The sequence below is a fragment of the Mobula hypostoma genome, chromosome 25, assembly GCF_963921235.1.
Source record: "Mobula hypostoma chromosome 25, sMobHyp1.1, whole genome shotgun sequence".
Classification (NCBI taxonomy): domain Eukaryota; kingdom Metazoa; phylum Chordata; class Chondrichthyes; order Myliobatiformes; family Myliobatidae; genus Mobula; species Mobula hypostoma.
Genome location: NC_086121.1, coordinates 5741814 through 5765567, shown reverse-complemented (window position 1 = coordinate 5765567; position 23754 = coordinate 5741814). Strand labels below are relative to the sequence as shown.

Below are 23754 nucleotides of genomic sequence, written 5' to 3'. Positions count from 1 at the left end.
GATCTCTGAATATATATCGAGGTAGAGTGGAAAATTGCCTTGCACGCTGTTCATGCAGATCTAATCATACGCAGTGCATTGAGACAGAGCAATCGTTCATCAGGCTGGGCAGCATCCGTGGAGAGAGAAGCAAGTTGGTGTTTCAGGTCTGGAACTAAAAATGAGAAAAAAAACAAGCAGAAAAGACAAGATGAGTGAGATGGGTAAAGGCGAAGGAACTACCTCTGACAGGGTGAGACCAGATTACTAGATGGAGCAGTTTTGTACTCTGTGTGATTGGGTAAGGACCTCAGCGTAGCTACAGTCTGACCACTTTCCAGATGAGGTGATGTGAGAGGATGTTGACAAGGACTGAAGGGATTGAGTTATGGAGTGAGATTTCGAAGGTAGGACTTTACTCATTGGGCATAGGGGAATGAGGGGTATGAGGTCGTGTGGCACTCTAACTGTCGGGCAGAAAGTACGGAGTCTGAAGCCCCACCCCACCAGGCTCAAGAACAGCTACTTCTCTTCAACCATTCAGTTCTTAAAGCAACCTGCCCACCCCAATCACTACTCAGTAGAGCAACACTATTATCACTTTGCACTACAATGGACTATTTTTAAGCTGTTCTTTCTTGTAAAATTCGTCTATAAGTCAGTTTTTGTTTCCCCTGTGAACGTGGTGTACCTGATGCTGTGTACCTGTGAAACTGCTGTAAGTTTTTCATCGCACCTGAGCGCACATGGACTTGTGCAGATGATAGTGAACTTGACGTTGACTCCGGGACGTCAGAGCCCATTATACATGGTCCACATCGACAAAGTAAATATATTGTCATAGCACGGATATGTCACCATCATGTGATTCATTTTCTTGTGGGCATTAAAGAAACACAATAGAATTTATGAAGAACTATATACAGTATAAACAAAGGCTGTCAAACATCCAAAATGCCAAAGAAGATAAATTGTGCAAATTCAGAAAAAATACTGAAACATGAGTTGAAAGTGAGTTGGTAGGTTGCGGAATCAGTTCAGACTTGAGGTGTGTGAAGTTATTCATGCTGGTTCAGGAGCCTGATGCTTGTTAAGGTAATAACTGTTCCAGAACCGATGGTTGAGGGGTAATAACTGTTCCTGTACCTGGTGGTGGGGGGACTTAAGGCTCCTGTACCTTCTTCCTGATGGCAGCAGTGAAAAGAGAGCATGAACCTGGTGGTGTGGCAGTGGTAGAGGAGACAAATGTTTGAGGTGGGCGATTTGACCTGCCAAGTAGGCAGTTTTGCCCTACATGTTGACGGATGTAGTTGAATCTGCACTGATGCAGAGTAGTGCAGATTTCTATCACACCCTTGACTTTTTTTGTGAGACTGTATGTTTTACTGGTATCTTCTATGTGCTATATGCCTTGTATAGGTTCCCACAACCTATGGACTCACTTTCAAGGACTCCTCATCTCATGTTCTTGATATTTATTGCTTGCTTGCTTGTTTATTTATTTATTTATAATTGTTATTTCTTTTTTTCTTTTGTATTTGCAGTTTGTTGTCTTTTGCACACTGTTGTCCTTGGTGTGGTCTTTCATTGATTCTATTATGGTTATTGGATTTATTGAGTATGCCCGCAAGAAAATGGATCTCAGGGTTGTATATGGTGATATGTACAATATGTACTTTGAACTTCGTACTGTGTATGATTGTTGGTGATGTGTTTCACACCTTGGTCCTGGAGGAATGCAGTTTTGTTTGGTTGTATTCATGGGTATTCATGTACAGTTGAATGACAATTAAACTTGAACTTGGCTTGTAGGTGAAGGGAAGACCTTTGTGGGTCACTCACTGCAAGATTCCCAGTCTCTGACCTGCCCTTGCAGTCTTGGAAATAGGCATTTAATCTATAATCACTTTAAAAGGCATAAATAGTTGAAAATGTCATGCTTAGGAAGGTTTGGGGAGGGGTCCAACCTGTGACCAGAGAGTGTTGAGGTCAATAGCCAGAGGCTGGCAGTCTGGAGGGCAAAGTCAAAGTTGAAGACTGAAGTCAGTGAGTCTGGGGTAGGGACTGTAGGCCGAAGCCCCTTGGGTTGGCTTGTCCAGACGTCAGAGGCCTGATGCCTGCAAGTCTGGGCCAGACACTGGATTAGCTTACCTTTAGCTTTATTTGTTATTTTGTATATCGAAACATGCAGTGAAACACATCATTTGCGTCCCGACCAACACGGTCCGAGGATCGTGCCGGGGGCAGCCTGTAGGTGTCGCTGTGCTTCCGGCACCAACATAGCAGATCAACAATTCCCTGACCCTGACCCGTACGCCTTTGGAATGTGGGAGGAAGCTGGAGCATCTGGAGGAATGTACAAACTCTTTACAGACAGTGATAGGAATTGAACTCCAATCGTAATCACAAACGCAAGAGATTCTGCAGATGCTGGGGATCCAGAGTGCCACACACAACGTGCTGGAGGAACTCAGCAGGTCAGGCAGCATCTGTGGAGAGGTTTTGGGCCAAGACCCTTCTTCAGGTGTGAAATGGAAGGGGGAAGGGGCCCGAATTCGCTGGGACTGTAAAACGTTACTCTAACTGCTGTTTCACCACGCTGCCCTTGATGATGTTGTCGCTTGTGTTGTTCTGAACATGGTGGACGTGCTACGTTGGCGTCGGAAAGTGTGGTAACACTTGCGGGCTGCCCCAGTACACCCTTGCATGTTTCGATGGACGTGATAAATAAATCTGAAACTGAAAAATACACTAAACCAGTTTAGATGACAATTTCACACCTCTGGCAGCAGAATGATGGATTCAGTATCTACCCTCTGGTGCTTTGAAAACCCTCTCTAGATCTTACCGTGCCAACACGTTGCTTAGAGGTGCCATCTGTCTCTTTGTACATTGTTAAGTATGAGGATGCAATGTGCGGAGCCTCAGTAGAACTGTTGTGTCATTTGACACCTGCGGCCCCGGTGGATTACTGGTTAACTTGCTGGACTAGGATCCTGCGGGCTGTGGAGAGCATTCACATCTCACCCTGGCAGCTGGGAAATTTAATTCCAGTAATTAGATAAATCTGAAATAAAAGGCCAGCATCAGTAACGGTGACCATTAAATTGTCAGATGATCGTAAAATCACATCTGGTTCCCTGAGGATATTTGCCATTCTTGCCCAGACCCAAGATGAGTTTATGGTCACGTGGGTAAGCGCAGTGAAGCTCAGACACAGTGGGCACCTTGCTTACAACAGCATCGCAGGCACCTAGGTACTGGCGATGCCTAGAATCAAAATCAGGCTAAGTATCACTGGCCTATGTCATGAAATTTGTTGTTTTGCGGCTGCAGCACATTGCAATACATAATAATTTACAAAAAAATATAAATTACAATAAGAAATCATATATACAAATTAAATAAGTGGTACAAAAAAAGCAAACACAAAGTAGTGAGGTCGGGGCTGAAGGAGAAGAGTCTGATGGGAGAGGAGAGAGAAGTGTCTTGGCCCGAAACCTCGTCTGTTTATTTCCTCCGTAGGTGCTGCCTGCCTTCCTGGGTTCCTCCAACATTTTGTGTGGGCATAGATTTAAGGACGGGGGAAAGATTTAACGAGGACCTGAGAGACGAGTTTGTCACATGGAGGGTGCTGGGTAGGTGGACTGAGAAGAAGTGGTAGTTACCCTTAGTGTTAGCTGTGAGCCAGCACTCACTTGGTGGAAGGCACACCGTGTCCTGGACAACACAGTCCATGTCACCAGATACCTGGTTAAAGTCACAGATAATTGGACAAGTTCACGGATGAGTCCTCTGTTCAGTTCAGAAATATTCTCAATCCCGGGAGTTTACAACATTCTTCCCTTTGATCTAATACTATATTTAAATTAACTCAATGACCTGGACTTATCTAATCACTTTTCCAGTTGGGAGGTCGCGCCTTAAAGGGATACCCATTACTTGTAGACTCTGTATTAGTCAATAAGCAGGACATAACAATTGTTGGAGGAAAAATTTCCCCCTCTAACTATTGCCAACAAACTTTAGCCTTGTTTCTGGAAAACAGAATTGCAAATAGATTTGAGGTAAGAACAGGCAGAAGAAATCTGTTAATGATTTTGCCTGCGACGGTGTACGGACACGCACTGGGCAGGAAGTCTGACCCAGGGTATTTTGTGCTGATATATATGTTTTTAATCAAAGATAATACTTTCTTGCCATCCTTAATTCCCTTTGTGGACTGCTGCAGTCCATCTGTTGTTGCGATGGAATCCCAGGATTTACACCCGGGAGAAGGGATGTATTTCCAGTCTGACATATGTTGGATAAGACTATTTAATTCTTAGATTAGGCTTTTTAGTTGCTATTTTCTTTGCTGTTTAATAATTATTAATCTGCTTGTATCTTAAGTAGTTTTTATATGCATGTAACGGTTTAATATGCTCCCCTAGTGATCACTATATATATGCAAATTCAGTGTATTCCCCAATGTATAATTCTTGAAAGCTCTGGAAGCTTCTTTATTCTGCATTATTTAAATAGAGCTATTTCATTGGTTACCTCTTATCTACAAATTTGAATGGAATTTTTCTTATACTTGTCTATAAAAAGAGCTGATCATAAGGCAGCATCATTTTAATTTTAATCTTAATCCTTTTCACTCTCCCTCTCTATCACTGTCTGCTTTAATTTTCCTTTGTTCTATCAATGCTTCAGAAAGCGATCGTGAAGCAACAAGTTTTGTGCCTCTTTCCTGACTTCTGAAAGAACCTTGGATTAAAAACATCAAAATCCAACAAATAATTAGTGACTTGGAGGGTTCTCATCTGCTGCTCTTTCCCTCGTACCTGCTGTTCGAGTGGAAATTGGGCAAGTTGTTCCCGTGTGACTCTCCCGCGACCCAGCGGTGGGAATTGGGCAAGTTGCTCCCATGTGACTCTCCCGCGATCCAGCTGTGGAAATTGGGCGAGTTACGACCGGACGGAATCCAGAGGGAAAATATCTCTGAAAGGTGCAATTAGTGAACTTTCCTTGAACAGAATTTCATTCTGTTGGCCATTCAAAAGACTCCTTCAGACTCCACTAGGGATACTGCTAGCCTATAACATTGAGTACCCGGCTTTATCTATCTTACTTACTTAGTGATACTGCGTAGAATAGGCCTTTCTGGCCCTACAAGCTGCACTGCCCAGCGACCACGGACAACCCGGATTTAACTGTAACCTAATCACGGGACAATTTACAATGACCAATGAATCTACCAGATATGTCCTCGAACTGAGGGAGGAAATGGGAGCACCCAGGAGAAACCCCTGCATTCCATGGGAGGACATACAGAGACTCCTTACAGAGGACGCCAGGACTGAACTCTGAACTCCGTTGCCCTGAACTGTAATTGCGCCACGCTGGGCGAAATGCTGCCTTTGTGCCCACGGTAGATAATAAACAGCCCCAACTTGTTAAGCATCAATCGGCTCAGTAGCGTTCAACGTAATCAGCGAAGCGTTTCAAAGTTCTGAGTTAAAGCTACAGATGGTGAAGTAGGAAGATTGTAGTTAGAACATAGAACTTTGAACTGCAGGCCCTTCAGCCCGCGATGTTCTGCCCTTCTCTTAACAACTCCAAGATAAGTCTCAGCCTTCCCTCCCACACAGCCCTCCATTTTTCTATCGACCATGCGTCTGACAAAAAATAATATCCAAAAGCCTTCAAGCTATTAATTTCCCATGGCTGCACTTCATAGAACACAGAACAGTACAGCATTGTACCCAACAATGTTATGCCAAAATTTGAGCCTACTCCAAGATCAACTTAACCCTTTCCTCTTTCATTGTCCTAATTATCTTTTCCATAACCCCTGTAGTTTCAATTGGTTGTATGTACGTACAGTCAGATAATATTAAACTTGATTTATGTACCTGTCTCAGAGTGTCCAAAGTGTCCCTGATGTAACTTCCTCTACTTCCATCCCTGGTAGGGCATTGGACATTCCTACCATTCTCTATGTAAACCTCTTACCTCTGACGTCCCCCTTGTATTTTACTCCAATCACCTTAAAATTATGCCCCTTCTTATTAGCTATTTTCACTCTGGGAGAAAGTCTCTGGCTGTCCACTCTATCTACATCTCTACATCTACATCTTGTACATCTCTATCGAGGGACCTCTCATCCTGCTTCGCTCCGAAGATGCATGTTCTAAAAAGCTCTGGAGCACAACTCATGTTCTCTGTAATATCTTTGTTTTGTTATTTGCAGCCGGTCTTCTTTTACACATTGGTTTGTTTGTCTGTCTTTGTATGTTTTTGGTAAATTCTATTGTAAACACCTGCAAGAAAATGAAATGTAGGTACTTTTTTAAAATTATTAATTTTTTATTGCAACACCAGCAAATTACATTTAATACAACCAATTGCCAATTACATTTTGACTGCTTAACCCAGCCACCCCCCAACCTTCATCACCATCCCCCTCTCCACCCCTCTGTCCCCCCATCCCTCTCCCCTCCACCAACCAACTGAATGGTGGTGCATACACAGACAAAGCATTCCTAAATGTGTGTACTTTTGGTAACAAGTTCACTCTGGACTTTGTCTCATGTACTCTTGGGGCAGAGAAGAGCAGGTCCTGTGGATAGTTGGAATCGGAGAGCTTGAAGACCTTCAGTTTGTTGGCTTCCTGAAGAAAGTGAACTCTAGGCGTGGGGTTGGAAAGGTAGGCCAGAGAAAAAAAATCAAACCAAACTGGTGGAAAACAGCCAGAGATTCAAATATTAGAATTGATAATTGTGGCATTACTAGATATACAATCCCCAGTAACACACACAAAATGCTGGAGGAACTCAGCAGGTCAGACAGTATCTATAGAAAGGAATAAAGAGTTGATGTTTCATCAGGAAAGTGGTCCTCAGTGCTTGGTTTGTACTCTACACTAAGGCGAGCAATTTGGTTCACAAATCAGATCGCATTTGCTGCATCGGATGAGAAACAGTTTCTTCCCCACAGGCCATTAGGCTTCTAAACTCCCGGCTGCATCGTATTCAAAGTGTCACTGGTTAATCTGTTCCATACTTTATGATATTTAATATTGATGCACTTTAGTTTGTTACTTATGTGAATTAATCTGTAGACTTTATCCTTATCTTCATAAGTTTTGTGAGTCATGTGTGTTATGTGCCTGTGCCACGTAGGAATGCAATGAGGTGGAGGATAAATGCGTGGCTGAGGGATTGGAGCAGGGGGCAGGGATTCAAGTTTTTGGATCATTGGGACCTCTTTTGGCGCAGGCGTGACCTGTACAAAAAGGACGGGTTACACTTGAATCCTAGGGGGACCATTATCCTGGCAGGGAGATTAGCGAGGGCTACTGAGGTGACTTTAAACTAGAATGGTTGGGGGGTGGGAATCAAATTAAAGAGGCTAGGCGAGAGGAGGTTAGTTCACAACAGGGGGATGGGAACCAGTGCAGAGAGACAAAGGGGTGTAAAATGAGGGTAGAAGTAAAAAGTAGTAAGGTGAAAAGTAAAAGTGGCAGGCCGACAAATCCAGGGCAAGCATCAAAAAGGGCCACTTTTCAACATAATTGTATAAGGGCTAATAAAGTTGTAAAAGCACGGCTGAAGGCTTTGTGTGTCAATGCAAGGAGCATTCGTAACAAGGTGGATGAATTAAAAGTGCAGATTGTTATTAATGAATATGATATAGTTGGAATCACAGAGACATGGCTCCAGGGTGACCAAGGATGGGAGCTCAACATTCAGGGATATTCAATATTCAGGAGGGATAGACATTAAAGAAAAGGAGGTGGGGTGGCGTTGCTGGTTAGAGAGGAGATTAACGCAATGGAAAGGAAGGACATAAGCCGGGAGGATGTGGAATCGATATGGGTAGAGCTGCATAACACTAAGGGGCAGAAAACGCTGGTGGGAGTTGTGTACAGGCCACCTAACAGTAGTAGTGAGGTTGGGGATGGTATTAAACAGGAAATTAGAAATGTGTGCAATAAAGGAACAGCAGTTATAATGGGTGACTTCAATCTACATGTAGATTGGGTGAACCAAATTGGTAAGGGTGCTGAGGAAGAGGATTTCTTGGAATGTATGCGGGATGGTTTTTTGAACCAACATGTCGAGGAACCAACTAGAGAGCAGGCTATTCTAGACTGGGTATTGAGCAATGAGGAAGGGTTAATTAGCAATCTTGTCGTGAGAGGCCCCGTGGGTAAGAGTGACCATAATATGGTGGAATTCTTCATTAAGATGGAGAGTGACATAGTTAATTCAGAAACAAAGGTTCTGAACTTAAAGAAGGGTAACTTTGAAGGTATGAGACGTGAATTAGCTAAGATAGACTGGCAAATGACACTTAAAGGGTTGACAGTAGATATGCAATGGCAAGAATTTAAAGATCGCATGGATGATCTACAACAATTGTTCATCCCAGTTTGGCAAAAGAATAGATCAAGGAAGGTAGTGCACCCGTGGCTGACGAGGGAAATTAGGGATAGTATCAATTCCAAAGAAGAAGCATACAAATTAGCCAGAAAAAGTGGCTCACCTGAGGACTGGGAGAAATTCAGAGTTCAGCAGAGGAGGACAAAGGGCTTAATTAGGAAGGGGGAAAAAGATTATGAGAGAAAACTGGCAGGGAACATAAAAACGGACTGTAAAAGCTTTTATAGGTATGTGAAAAGAAAAAGATTGGTTAAGACAAATGTAGGTCCCCTACAGACAGAAACAGGTGAATTGATTATGGGGAGCAAGGACATGGCAGACCAATTGAATAATTACTTTGGTTCTGTCTTCACTAAGGAGGACATAAATAATCTTCCGGAAATAGTAGGGGACAGAGGTTCAGTGAGATGGAGGAACTGAGGGAAATACATGTTAGTAGGGAAGTGGTGTTAGGTAAATTGGAGGGATTAAAGGCAGATAAATCCCCAGGGCCAGATGGTCTGCATCCCAGAGTGCTTAAGGAAGTAGCCCAAGACATAGTGGATGCATTAGTGATAATTTTTCAAAACTCTTTAGATTCTGGACTGGTTCCTGAGGATTGGAGGGTGGCTAATGTAACCCCACTTTTTAAAAAAGGAGGGAGAGAGAAACCAGGGAATTATAGACCGGTTAGCCTAACATCAGTAGTGGGGAAACTGCTAGAGTCAGTTATCAAAGATGTGATAACAGCACATTTGGAAAGCGGTGAAATCATCGGACAAAGTCAGCATGGATTTGTGAAAGGAAAATCATGTCTGACGAATCTCATAGAATTTTTTGAGGATGTAACTAGTAGAGTGGATAGGGGAGAACCAGTGGATGTGGTATATTTGGATTTTCAAAAGGCTTTTGACAAGGTCCCACAGGAGATGAGTGTGCAAACTTAAAGCACACGGTATTGGGGGTAAGGTATTGATGTGGATAGAGAATTGGTTGGCAGACAGGAAGCAAAGAGTGGGAATAAACGGGACCTTTTCAGAATGGCAGGCAGTGACTAGTGGGGTACCGCAAGGCTCAGTGCTGGGACCCCAGTTGTTTACAATATATATTAATGACTTGGATGAGGGAATTAAATGCAGCATCTCCAAGTTTGCGGATGACGTGAAGCTGGGTGGCAGTGTTAGCTGTGAGGAGGATGCTGAGAGGATGCAGGGTGACTTGGATAGGTTAGGTGAGTGGGCAAATTCATGGCAGATGCAACTTAATGTGGATAAATGTGAAGTTATCCACTTTGGTGGCAAAAACAGGAAAACAGATTATTATCTGAATGGTGGCCGATTAGGAAAAGGGGAGGTGCAACGAGACCTGGGTGTCATTATACACCAGTCATTGAAAGTGGGCATGCAGGTACAGCAGGCGGTGAAAAAGGCGAATGGTATGCTGGCATTTATAGCAAGAGGATTTGAGTACAGGAGCAGGGAGGTACTACTGCAGTTGTACAAGGCCTTGGTGAGACCACACCTGCAGTATTGTGTGCAGTTTTGGTCCCCTAATCTGAGGAAAGACATCCTTGCCATAGAGGGAGTACAAAGAAGGTTCACCAGATTGATTCCTGGGATGGCAGGACTTTCATATGATGAAAGACTGGATGAACTAGGCTTATATTCGTTGGAATTTAGAAGATTGAGGGGGGATCTGATTGAAACGTATAAAATCCTAAAGGGATTGGACAGGCTAGATGCAGGAAGATTGTTCCCGGTTGGGGAAATCCAGAATGAGGGGTCACAGTTTGAGGATAAAGGGGAAGCCTTTTAGGACCGAGATTAGGAAAAACTTCTTCACACAGAGAGTGGTGAATCTGTGGAATTCTCTGCCACAGGAAACAGTTGAGGCCAGTTCATTGGCTATATTTAAGAGGGAGTTAGATATGGCCCTTGTGGCTACGGGGATCGGGGGTATGGAGAGAAGGCTGGGGCAGGGTTCTGAGTTGGATGATCAGCCATGATCATAATAAATGGCGGTGCAGGCTCGAAGGGCCGAATGGCCTACTCCTGCACCTATTTTCTATGTTTCTATGTGTTTTACACACCCTGGTTCGAAGAAACACTGTCTCAATTCTATATACGTTATGTGGTTATATACATTATATACATGTATATAGTTAACTACAATAAACTTTACTTATGTATATGTGTGTACACAATATATGCACACACGTATACAGTATATATGTGTATGTATTTATATATGTGTACGTATGTATGTGTATACATATATATAAATGTATGCTAAATAAGTAGTGCAAAACAAGAGCACAAAAACAAAAAAAAGTAGTGAGGTAGTGTTCATGAGTTCATTGTCCGTTCAGAAATCTGATGGCGGTGGGGAAGAATCTGTTCCTAAAACCCTTGTTTGTCTCTCTTGCTAGTGTTAGGTATAACAATGTAACTAGTTCCTTTACTAGTGTGTGAAAGCAGTTTACCTGCCACCAAGGGCACACGTACAGAAAGGTGCCAGAAACAGGCTCTAAACTTCATGAAGGATCTCACCCACCCTGCTCATGGACTGTGCCCCACTCTCATCAGGACAGGGGCTTGCAGAACCCACACCACAACCACCAGAACGGTTACTTTCTCCAAGCAGTAAGGAAGACACCTCCACCCACTAACATACCCCCACCACTACCACTTTATCATTTCCTTCGGTCACCTTACGTGCAGGCACTCCTGTGCCTAGTGTCACTTTATGGACAAACAATCAATTTATATATATAAGCTATTGTAAGGATTTATATTGATTGTGTTTTTTATTATTGTGTTCTTCAACTTAATGGGTTATTTGTACCGCATCGGATCCAAAGTAAAAATTACGTATTTCAAATTCTTTTACATTTGTGTACTGGAAATGACATTAGACAATTTTGAATCTTGAATCTTGAACTTCCGCTTTAAATTTGCCCAATGACTTAGACTCCACAGCCATCTGCGGCAATGAATTCTACAGATACACCACCCTCTGGATAAAGAAATTCCTCCTCATCCCTGTTCTAAATTATTTTGTTCTCCTTTACACGTGTGTACTGGAAATGATATTAAACAATCTTGAATCTTGAATAATCCCGGTGATGTATGGATGTGAACTGAATGCAATAAATGTGATCCATCTTTTGGCCTAAAGCTTTATCACTCCTTCAATATGTGAGTGACAGATTTTGTCCCAGAAGGCATTCGAGTTTATACACCCATCATCCCTCTCTACGATGAATGCCTTCCCCAAACATCAATCTCAACTTTATATTGGCAATGAGTTTTTCACAAAAATTGATCAGTCTGTCGTTAAAGCATTTCTCATGTGGTATCAAACGAAGCAGAGGAGGTAGATCCAGACTCCAGGATCGGAAAGTTCCCGGCTGGCTTGTCCCAGTCGACTGTTGAGTCAGGAAGGCTCAACAAATGCTCAACTTTCTGAGGAAGCTGAAGAGAGCCGGACTGAGCTCATCAATACTCACGACCTTCGACAGATGAACAGTTGAGAGCATCCTAACATGCTGCATCACTGGGTGGTATGGAAACTGCATTGTGTCGTCATCATCATTATGTACTGTGTTGATAGCAGATCACAGTCTTCCATCTGTCTTTAATCTGGTGGTTGCCCATGGGGGAAAATCCTCCCCCTTCACACTGTTGTTCTTTTTCTTTTCTCTATCCATGACCATGATGGTTCTTGGCAAATTTTTCTCTAGAAGTGGTTTACCATTGCCACCTTCTGGGCAGTGACTTTGCAAAGTGGGTGACCTCAGCCATTATCAATACTCTTCAGAGATTGTCTGCTTGTTGTCAGTGGTCGCATAACCAAGATTTGTGATGTGCTCGTACGACCATCCACCACCTGTTTCAGTGGCTTCACATGACCCTGATCAGTGGCAGGGGTTCGGGGGGGGGGGTGGGGTTGCTGCTAAGCAGGTGCTTCACCTTGTCTAGTGGTGACCTGCTGGCTAGCGGAGGGAAGGAGCACCTTGCACCTCCTTTGGCGGAGACGTACATCCGCCCTGTCAGCTGAACGGGTAGTCAGACGGACAGTTAAAACTGCCCAGCACTAGCCTGCTCGATACCAAGGACATAGAAAGTCCTGCTGGAAAAAGGCCAGCGATATCATGAAGAATCCCACCCACCCTGCTCATGGACCACTTGTCCCACTCCCATCAGGGTGGGGGCTACGTAGCATCCATGCCAAACTCAAAAACTGTTACTTCCTTGAGGCAATAAGGCTGATCGGAATCAGAACTGGCATAAGTCGTGATATTTAATCAACACCTCCACCCACTGACCCATCCCTCCACACTGCCAAACACCATTACTTTATCATTTCCCATCGGAGTCACCTTATGTACAGGCACTCCTGTGCCTAGTGTCACTTTACAGACATATAATTAATCTGTGTATATAAGCTCTTGTGCACGTGGCCAAGTGGTTAAGGACATTGGACTAGAGATCTGAAGGTCGTGAGTTCGAGCCCCAGCCGAGGCAACGTGTTGTGTCCTTGAGCAAGGCACTTAACCACACATTGCTCTGCGACGACACTGGTGCCAAGCTGTATCGGTCCTAGTGCCCTTCCCTTGGACAACATTGGTGTTGTGGAGAGGGGAGACTTGCAGCACGGGCAACTGCTGGTCTTCCATACAACCTTGCCCAGGCCTGCGCCCTGGAGAGTGAAGACTTTCCAGGCGCAGATCCATGGTCTCGCAAGACTAACGGATGCCTTTATTTATAAGCTCTCTAATGTGTTTATACTTATCGTGTTTTTTATTGTGTTCTTTGTGTTTAATGTGTTTTTTGCTGCATCAGATCTGGGGTAACAATCTTCAAAGTTCAAAGTAAATTTACTATCATAGTAGAGAGATGGTATATCAGTGTATACTAGTCTGAGATTTATTTTCTTGCAGGCATTCACTGTAGATGCAACGAAACACAATACAATTAATGAAAAACTACACACAAAGATGGACAAAGAACCAATGAGCAAATGAAGACAAATAATGCAAATAGCAAAAGGAAATCAAAATAATAATGATGAGTAAATAAGCAATAAATGATACTAAGAACATGAGTTGTAGAGTCCTTGAAAGCGAGTCTGTAGATTGTGGAATCAGTTCAGTGTTGAGGTGATTGAAGTTATCCACACTGGTTCAGGAGCCTGATGGTTGTAGGGTGATAACTGTTCCTGAACCTGGTGGTATGGGACCCAAGTCTTCTGAACCTCCTGCCCAACGGCAGCAATGAGAAGACAGCGTGGCCTTGGATGGTCATTTTATTCTCCTTTACACTTGTGTACTGATGAATGACAATGAACAATTTTGAATCTTGAAGGGTCACAGTGTGGGAAATGATCACATAGAGTTCAAGATCATCGCTTTGGCAGCAGCTGGCTCTTTGCAGAGCATCTGGGTTGTATACTGACTGATCCCAAGGCAGGATGCAGGCACGTGGTTGATTCGCCTTCTGGTTGCAAAAGACATAGAAGCAGAATTAGGCCTATTAGGCCCATGAAGTCTGCTCTGCAATTCCATCATAGCTGATTTATTATGCCTCTCAACCCCATTCTCCTGCCTTATTCCCATAACCTTTGATGCCCTGACTAATCAAGCAGCTTTCTACCTCTGCTTTAAATAAACCCAATGACTTGGCCTCTACAGCCGTCTGTGGCAATAAATTCCACAAATTCACCACCCTCTGGCTAAAGAAATTCCTCCTCATCTCTGTTCTAAATTATTTTGTGCTTCTTTACACGTGTGGACAGGAAATGTCATCATATAATCTTGAATCTTGAATCTTGAATAACCCCGGTGATGTATGGATGTGAACTGAATGCAATAAATGTGATCCATCTTTTGGCCTAAAGCTTTATCACTCCTTCAATATGTGAGTGACAGATTTTGTCCCAGAAGGCATTTGAGTTTATACGCCCATCATCCCTCTCTACGATGAATGCCTTCCCCAAACGTCAATCTCAACTTTATATTGGCAATGAATTTTTCACAAAAATTGATCAGTCTGTTGTTAAAGCATTTCTCATGTGGTATCAAACGAAGCAGAGGAGGTAGATCCAGACTCCAGGATCGGAAAGTTCCCGGCTGGCTTGTCCCAGTCGACTGTTGAGTCAGGAAGGCTCAACAAATGCTCAACTTTCTGAGGAAGCTGAAGAGAGCCGGACTGAGCTCATCAATACTCACGACCCTTTACAGATGCATAGCAGAGAGCTTCCTAACATGCTGCATCACTGTGTAGAATGGAGGCTGAACTGTGGCTGACAGGAGGTCTCGACAATGGGTAGTTAAACTGCCCCAGTGCATCACTGGCACCAGCCTACCTGCGATCAAGGACATACTGGATATCCAGAAAAGTGCCTGAAAAAGGCTCGCAACATCATGAAGGATCCCACCCACCCTGCTCGTGGACTGATTTTCCCACTCCCATCAGGGAGGAAGCTATGTAGCATCCACGACAGACTCAAAAACGGTTGCTTCCCTGAGCAATAAGGCTGATTGGAATCAAGATTAGATTTGATATCACTTGCATACGTTGCGAAATTTGATCAACATCTCCCCTCCACACCCTCCTCAGCACCACTACTTTATCATTTCCTGTCTAATTTACTTTATGTACAGATACTGCTGCACCTAAGTGTCGCCTTATGTACATAAAATCAGTCTTTGAATATGTTAATCTTATGTATTTATATTTATTGTGTTCTTTATAGTTGTAAGTTTTTTTTTCCCTGCCTTGGTTCCCGGGTAACAATGTTCAAAGTTCAAAATAAGTTTACTATCAAAGTAGAGAGATAGTATATCAGTGTATACTATCCTGAGATTCATTTTCTTGCAGGCATTCACAGTAGTCACAAAGAAACACATTAGAGTCAAAGAAAAAATGCACACAAACAAAGAACCAATGAGCAAAAGATGACAAATTGTGCAAATAGTCATAGTCATACTTTGTTGATCCCGGGGGAAATTGGTTTTTGTTACAGTTGCACCGTAAATAATAAATAGTAATAGAACCATAAGTAGTTAAATAGTAATATGTAAATTATGCCAGTAAATTATGAAATAAGTCCAGGACCAGCCTATTGGCTCAGGGTGTCTGACCCTCCAAGGGAGGAGTTGTAAAGTTTGATGGCCACAGGCAGGAATGACTTCCTATGACGCTCTGTGTTGCATCTCGGTGGAATGAGTCTCTGGTTGAATGTACTCCTGTGCCCAACCAGTACATTATGTAGTGGATAGGAGACATTGTCCAAGATGGCATGCAACTTGGACAGCATCCTCTTTTCAGACACCACCGTGAGAGAGTCCAGTTCCATCCCCACAACATCACTGGCCTTACGAATGAGTTTGTTGATTCTGTTGGTATCTGCTACCCTCAGCCTGCTGCCCCAGCACACAACAGCAAACATGATCGCACTGGCCACCACAGACTCATAGAACATCCTCAGCATCGTCCGGCAGATGTTAAAGGACCTCAGTCTCCTCAGGAAATAGGAAAAGAAAAACAAAATAATAATGATGAGTAAATAAGCAATAAATAATCCTGAGAACATCAGTTGTGGAGTCCTTGATAGTGAGTCTGTAGGTTGTGGAATCAGTTCAGTGTTGGGGTGAGTGACGTTATCCATTCTGGTTCAGGAGCCTGTTGTGTGAAGGATAATAACCGTTCCTGAACCTGGTGGTGTGGGACCCAAGTCTTCTGAACCTCCTGCCCAATGGCTGCAGTGAGAAGACAGCATGGCCTTGGATGGTCATTTTATTCTCCTTTACACGTGTGTACTGATGAATGACAAGAAACAATTTTGATCACACAGAGTTCAGGATCATTGCTTAGAGAGAGATGCTCTTTGCAAAGCATCTGGGTTGTACATTGACTGATCCCAAGGCAGGATGCAGGCACGTAGTTGATTTGCCTTTCAAAAGACCACAAGACATGGGAGCAGAGTTAGGGCCATTTGGCCCATTAAGTCTGCTCTGCTATTCCATTGTGGCTGATTTATTTTCCCTCTCGATCCCATTCTCCTGCCTTCTCCCCATCACCTTTTTGACACCCTTACTAATGAAGAACCTATCAACCACCGCTTTAAATATACACAATGACTTGGCCTCCACAGCTCTCTGTAGTAATGAATTATTCACCACCCTCTGGCTAAAGAAATTCTCCTCACCTCTGTTGTAAAGTGACATCCTTCTATTCTGAGGCTGTGCCCTCTTGTCCCAGAATCCACCTTTATAGGAAACATCCTCTCCATGTCCACAGTATCTAGACCTTTCAATATTTACTTATGGGTTGGAGCTGATGCTGGGGAAGAAGGACCATTTCTCTGTAAAATGGAATAGTGTCCAAGGCTGAGCTGTAGACTGCTATTCATGTTCAAGGTGTGATTGCCATAACTGAGAGGTTCTTTGAATGAGGGCTTTGTACTGTGAGGAGTGATTGAGTATAGTAGTAGCTATAGAAGAACAGAAGATGGTCAGGCTTGACTGTGTGGAAGCTGCAACGGTGTCTCACCTGGTGGGAACAAGATCGAGGGACTTTGACTCAGGTGTTGCTCCCTTTCAACTCAAAGGAGGAGGAGTTTCTTATCACTGACCCAAGGTTCACTGCCTCAGAGGTCAAATTCATAGAGTCTTAGAGCACTACAGCACAGAAGCAGGTCCTTCGGCCCATCGGATCTGTGCTGAAATGAGGAATTCTGTAGATGCTGGAAATTCAAGCAACACACATCAAAGTTGCTGGTGAACGCAGCAGGCCAGGCAGCATCTCTAGGAAGAGGTACAGTCGACGTTTCGGGCCGAGACCCTTCGTCAGGACTAACTGAAAGAAGAGCTAGTAAGAGATTTGAAAGTGAGAGGGTGAGGGGGAGATCCGAAATGATAAGAGAAGACAGGAGGGGGAGGGATGGAGCCAAGAACTGGACAGGTGATTGGCAAAAGGGATATGAGAGGATCATGGGACAGGAGGCCCAGGGAGAAAGAAAAGGGGGAGGGGGGGAAAACCCAGAGGATGGGCAAGGGGTATAGTGAGAGGGACAGAGGAAGAAAAAAGAGAGAGAGAAAAAGAATGTGTGTGTATATAAATAAATAACGGATGGGGTACGAGGGGGAGGTGGGGCATTAGCGGAAGTTTGAGAAGTCAGTGTTCATGCCATCAGGTTGGAGGCTACCCAGACGGAATATAAGGTGTTGTTCCTCCTACCTGAGTGTGACTCCATCTTTACAGTAGAGGAGGCCGTGGATAGACATATCAGAATGGGAATGGGACATGGAATTAAAATGTGTGGCCACTGGGAGATCCTGCTTTCTCTGGCAGACAGAGCGTAGGTGTTCAGCGAAACGGTCTGCCTAGTTCCATTGAATCTAACCTGAACCGTAGCCCTCCTTACCCCTCCCATCCATATACTTATCCACACTATGCTTAAGCACTGAAATTGAACCTGCATCCACCACTTCTGTTCATCCTGCATTCTGAGTTCCTCAGGTTCTCTGTAAGTGTTTCACCTTTCGTCTTTAATCCAAGACCTCTACCTGCACAGTGCTATAGTAATTTTATGTATTGCACTGTACTGCTGCCGCAAAAAAAAACAAATTTCATGTAATATGTGAGTGATGATAAACCTGATTCTGATCTGGGTCTCTGTTGTGGACTGAGAGTGGGAAGGGGGCAGGGAGAAGGGAATCATGGTTGGGAAAAGGGGAAGGGAGAGGGGAGGGAGTGGGAAGCACCACTCTGTTAATGGTCAATAAACTACTTGTTTGGAATCAAATGACCCTTACCTGGTGTAACCCCCCACTCCAGTGGCACTCCTCTGCCAGTTGTCCCACACCCCTCCCGTGGCGCCCCGCCCTCACCGGCTCACAAACTCGCTCTGCGCTCCACATTGACGAATACAGTACTGCGCAAAAATCTTAGGTGACCTAGCTGTATAGGAGTGCCGAACAGTTTTGCACAGTGCTGTGGTCATAATGTTCAGCACCAGGATTAATGGATATTGCGACTTGGCAGGAGTGGGTAGCTGTATCAGATGGATCCCCTTAGACTCTGCTGTTCTGGAGGAAGCAATCCCAGCCTTTCTGACCTTTCCACATTTCTGGTACATCCACATAAATCTTTTGCGTAATGTGGTGACCACGATTCTACACGACGGCCTTCCTTTATTTATTCCTTTTTATTACCCATCCCTAGATGTCCTCGAGTAGGCAGTAGCAAGCAATGTATCGCAGCCTCTCTGCTGACAGAGAAAGCATCTTGTGTGCCCTGATCTGTGGGTAAAGATCTGTAGCCAATAGATGATTTCAGACCAAGTGATGGTATTAGAATCATATTGAACCTGATTTAATATCGCTGACATATATATCATGAAATATGTTGTTTTGCAGGAGGAGTACATTGCAATACCTAATAATAAAACTATAAATTACAATAAGAAATACATATAAAAATTTAAATGAAGTAGTGCAAAAAGTGAGGGGAAAAAAAAGAAAAAGTAAATATTGAGGTAGTGTTCATTGTCCATTCAGAAATCTGGTGGCAGAGGAGAAGAAGCTGTTTGTAAAACACTGAGTGCGTGTCTCCAGGCTCCTGTACTTTCTCTCTGAAGGCTGCAATGAGAGGAGGACATGTCCTGGGTAATGCGGGTCCTTAATGATGGATGCTGCCTTTTTGAGGCATCGACTTTTGAAGATGTCCTCGATGCTGGGGGCCCATGATAGAGCTGGCACAGTTTACAACTTCCTGCAGCTTTTTCTGATCCTGTGCAGTGGCCCCTCCACATCAGATGATGCAACCAGTTAGAATGCCCTCCATGGTACATCTGTAGGAATTTGCGAGAATCTTTGGTAACATATCAAGACTCCTCAAACTCCTGTGTGCTTTCTTTGCAATCGCGTCAATATGGATAGGTCTTCGGAGATATTGATACCCAGGAAGTTGAAGCTGCTGACCCTCGAAGAGGACTGGTGTGTATTCCCTTGATAATTCGTACCAGAGATCACTTTCAAGGACTTTACAACTCTTGTTCTCAGTATTATTTATTTGTTATTTGCACAGTTTCTCTTCTTTTGTACATTGGCTGTTTATCAGTCAGAATGATCAAAATATGTATATTGGGGGCATCACAACAGAGTGGCGGTTAGCACTTGGGGTGTTGGAGTTCAGAGTTCAATTCCAGCTTCAACTGTGATGAGTTTGTTACCACGTGGGTTTCCTCTGGGTGCTCCTCAGGTTTCCTGCCATATTCCAAAGATGTAACGGTTAGAAGGTTAATTGGTTACTGTAAGTTGCCCCATGACCGGTTGGTTGGCGTCCTTCTATATCGAAGGACAATGGGTGATGGTGATCATCATCACAAGCCTTGGTGGAAGGTATGGGGATCCTGAGGTGCCCGGTCGTCAAGATCCCCCTCTTGGACTCACCAAAGGAAAGCTTATGAAGCAATACGTTTGGCATCAGCTTGGCTGCAGGAGCTGCCAGAAGGGTGTTCAATGACGTCCAGCCGCCTTAGGAACTCCACTCCGGATTTACTGTCTGGGTTTACTCCTGTAGCCTTCGTCTCTCCCGAGGCTGCCCTCAAGGTCGTGAGGTATTTATCAATGTCTGAGGATCTGGTTCATGAGCACCAGGGTGTGTCCACACACCGGTGGGCCTGCGTGCTACGTCTGCAGACGCCAGACTTCCTCCCTGTCCTCTGTAGTTCAGCCCGAGTCCGAAAGGAGTTCAGTTTCCATGTGTCGCCTGCGAGGAGGTACGACATGAGGCTTGCTGTTGGAGAGGCTACGTACCGGCAGGGAGAGACTTACACACTCAGCTGCCCTTTTCACAAAACCACCAGCCAGTGGTGGAAGCTGAAAGCGAGAGCGACGAGTACCACCCACTACACTACCACCCTAGATCATCACAGCATGCACCCGTGATTAGGCTAGGGTTAAATAGGTGAGTTGCTGGGTAGTGGGTCAAAATGGCCTGGTCCACGCTGCATCTCTCAATCAATATGGTGCATTCTGCTTAACTGGGCCATAGATTAATCTGGGCTGCTGCTTATTTGGGACAACTCTTAAAGAGCAGAAATTAATTTAGAAAATATCTTGGATTCCATTTGTTTATTTTGGACACTATGCCACTAAATTGGGACAGGAGACGGTTGCCGAACAGTTTCTAATTAGCTTCTGCCATGTGCACTTGTGTAGCCGTTAGATACTACACCGTAATTAGAGTGAACAGTCTTTAAATAATGTCAGCTGCGTGTGTTTGCATTAGTGTTTTAAAAAACAGTGATTTTTGTCACTGATAGTTGGCAAGAAATAAACAGGAAGACAATTCAGAACCGTTTTGTTCACTGTGGTTTCAAGCATTCAGGCTCGAAGATGTCAGAAACAGCCCAGAGTGAAAATGAAACTATTTCACTACTTCAACAAGTTAGAAACTATGAAGAATTTGTAGGTATCGAAAATCATCTTGAATGTTACAATGAAAATGAAGATTTGGAGGATGCAGTCGTCAAAAGCTTGTATGAAGACAGTCCATTATCTGCACTAGGTGCTGCGCTGATTTTGTTTATTTACAGTCAATCAAAAGAACATGACAATGTACATTGGATGGATTCCCCTGTCGGTAACTATTAGGAACTAATACAGAGTTTTATAGTATTGGAGGGGTATTGGTAGTTTTAAAATCTGTTTTGTATTTCATTTAAATACACAAATTTTTACTCAGTTAAATGGTATTTTGTTTTTTGAAATACTCTTTTAACTAAATGGGGCAGCCGCTTAATTGGGCCAAAAGGTACTGGTCCTGATGAGTCCCAATTAAGCGGAAGCCACTGTAAATAAATGACTCCATGTATTCCCTTGCGTTTGTCTTTCTTGTAGGCATTTACAGGAAAATAAAGAGATACAGTGGAATTTATTAAAATCTATGCATAAGGACTGGCAAACAACCATTACGTATAGTTTTCATAAATTCTATTGTGTTTCTTTATTTTCCTGTGAATGCCTGCAAGAAAATGAATTTCAAGTTAGCATATGTTGACATGTACATACTTTGATAATATATTTACTTAATTCAAAGTTCAAAGTAAATTTATATTCAAAGTACATACATGTCACCATATACAACCCTGAGATTCATTTTTCTTGTGGGCATACTCAATAAATCCCAATAACCGTAATAGAATCAATAAAAGGCCAAGCAACAGAGCAGACGACCAGTGTGCAAAAGACATCAATCTGTGCAAATACAGAAAATATAAATAAATAAATAAACAATAACTATCAAGAATATGAGATGACGAGTCCTTAAAAGCGAATCCATTAGTTGGGGAACACTTCAGTGATGGAGCAAGTGAAGTTGAGTGAAGTTTTCTCCTCTGGTTCAGGAGCCTGATGGTTGAGGGGTAGTAACTGTTCTTGAACCTGGTGGTGTGGGTCCTGAGGCTCCTGTACCTTCTTCCTGATGGCAGCAGTGAGAAGAGGCACATGGGTGGTGCAGAAGGGGTGAGGGGGTGGGTATGTGAGAGGGAAGGGTTAGGTTGAAAGGTCAGCACAACATTGTGGGCCAAAGGGCCTGTCCTGTGCTGTAATTTTCCATGTTCTGTTTTCCTGGTCTGTACCTATGTATGCTTCTGAGTAGAGACAGTAACGTGGGGCTTTACTCCTGAGTAGGGCAGTAGAGTAACGTAGCAGTTAGCGCAGCGCTATTACAGCTCGCGGGCCCCGGAGTCCAGAGTTCAGTTCCACTGCTGTCTATAAGGAGTTTGCACGTCCTGCTCAAGACCACGTGGGTTTCCTCTGGGAGCTCTGGCTTCCTCCCACACTCCAAAGGCGTACTGGTTGGTAAATTAATTCGTCATTTTAAGTTGTCCTGTGATTAGAACGGGGTTAGGGTGAGTTGCTGGGCAGTGTGGCACGTTGGTCCGGAAGGGCCTGTTCCGTGCTGTATCGCTAAATAAATTTTTTAAAATGGTAACTGGTTTATTGTTGTCAGTACAGTGAAGAGCTTTGCGTTTCATGCCGTCCATTACAAAGTGTAAGTACATTAAGGTAGTACAAAGGGAAGGGCACTCAGAATGCAGAGTATAGCAAGTATTACCCACAGAGAGAAAGAGCAGTGCAGTTTGACAATAAGGTGCAGAGAGGATGCCAGCTGGTGGTGTGGTAGCATCAGCACCGGATTGTGAGGCGAATGGTGCTGGGTTCAAATCCAACTGGCTCCTTGCACGCTTTCCATCTGCGCTGGGGTGAGCATCAAGCTAGCAAGTTGGCCTCTTTGAAAAACAGACAAATGCGATGGAAATGGGAAAAATGCCAACCAATGTGCAAAAAGGAGGTAGATCTTGAGATCAGGAGTTAATCTTTCTCACGGACCATTCAAGAGACGAAGAGTCTGATAGAAGCTGTCCTTGAGGCTTGTGGTACCTGTCTTCAGGCTTTTGCATCTTCTGCCTGATGGGAGAGGAGAAGAGAGAATAACTGTGGTGGGAGGGGTCTTTGATTCTGCTGGCTGCTTTACTGAGGCAGCACGACGTGTAGACGGAGACAACAAAGGGGAGAGTGGTTGTCATGGCGGACTGTGCAATGTTCACAACTCTGCATTTTCTTGTGGTCACATGCAGAGCAGTTGCTGTACCAAGCTGCGATGCAGCTACAAACATTTGTAGATAGAATGCTTTCTGTGGTGCATTGATAAACAGCAAACATCAGTGGGGATATGCAAACTTACAAAAGTGATGCCCAAACTCACTTTTCCTCATCTGTCCTGGGGGGCAACAATGGCTTCTCATTGTTTGAATTCTGAGTGGCTAATCAGGCCAGGATGAGGGAGCATATCACTCCCATGCTAGCTGCTCTCCATTGGCTTCCTGTATCTTATAGAATTAATTTTAAAGTTCTCTTGTTTTTAAAGCTCTTAATGGGTCTGGGACTGGAGTACATCACAGAATTGCTTTTGTTTTATAATCCTGCTCGAGCTCTCAGGTCTTCTTCCTCTTAAATTTAAACAATCTCCCTCTAAAGATAATTGGCAGGTCAGCTTTTTCAAACTACGCTCCTAAACTGTGGAATTCAATACCTAAAGCTATAAGGGACGCAGACTCAGTTAGCACCAGCTCAAAAACCTATTTATTCAACCTTGTTTTTAACTAACATCTTTTTGTCTTTGATTGTCATGCTTATTTTTATTTTGTATTTTATTTTCACGTTTGCACTTTATCCCATGGTAAAGCACTTTGAACTGCATCGTTTGTGTGAAACTTACTGCCTGGCGTTCAGGGCAACAATGAAGGTCCTCCATCACTGACAGTGTTCAGAGCTTCCTTCATCATGCCA

General features: G+C 43.7%; 1 protein-coding gene across 11 annotated transcripts in view; it reads left to right on the top strand.

Moving 5' to 3' along the window:
• samd11 (sterile alpha motif domain containing 11) overlaps positions 1-23754 on the top strand; it is a 324631-nt gene that overhangs the window by 277222 nt on the left and 23655 nt on the right. The gene's annotated exons all lie outside the window — the stretch shown is intronic.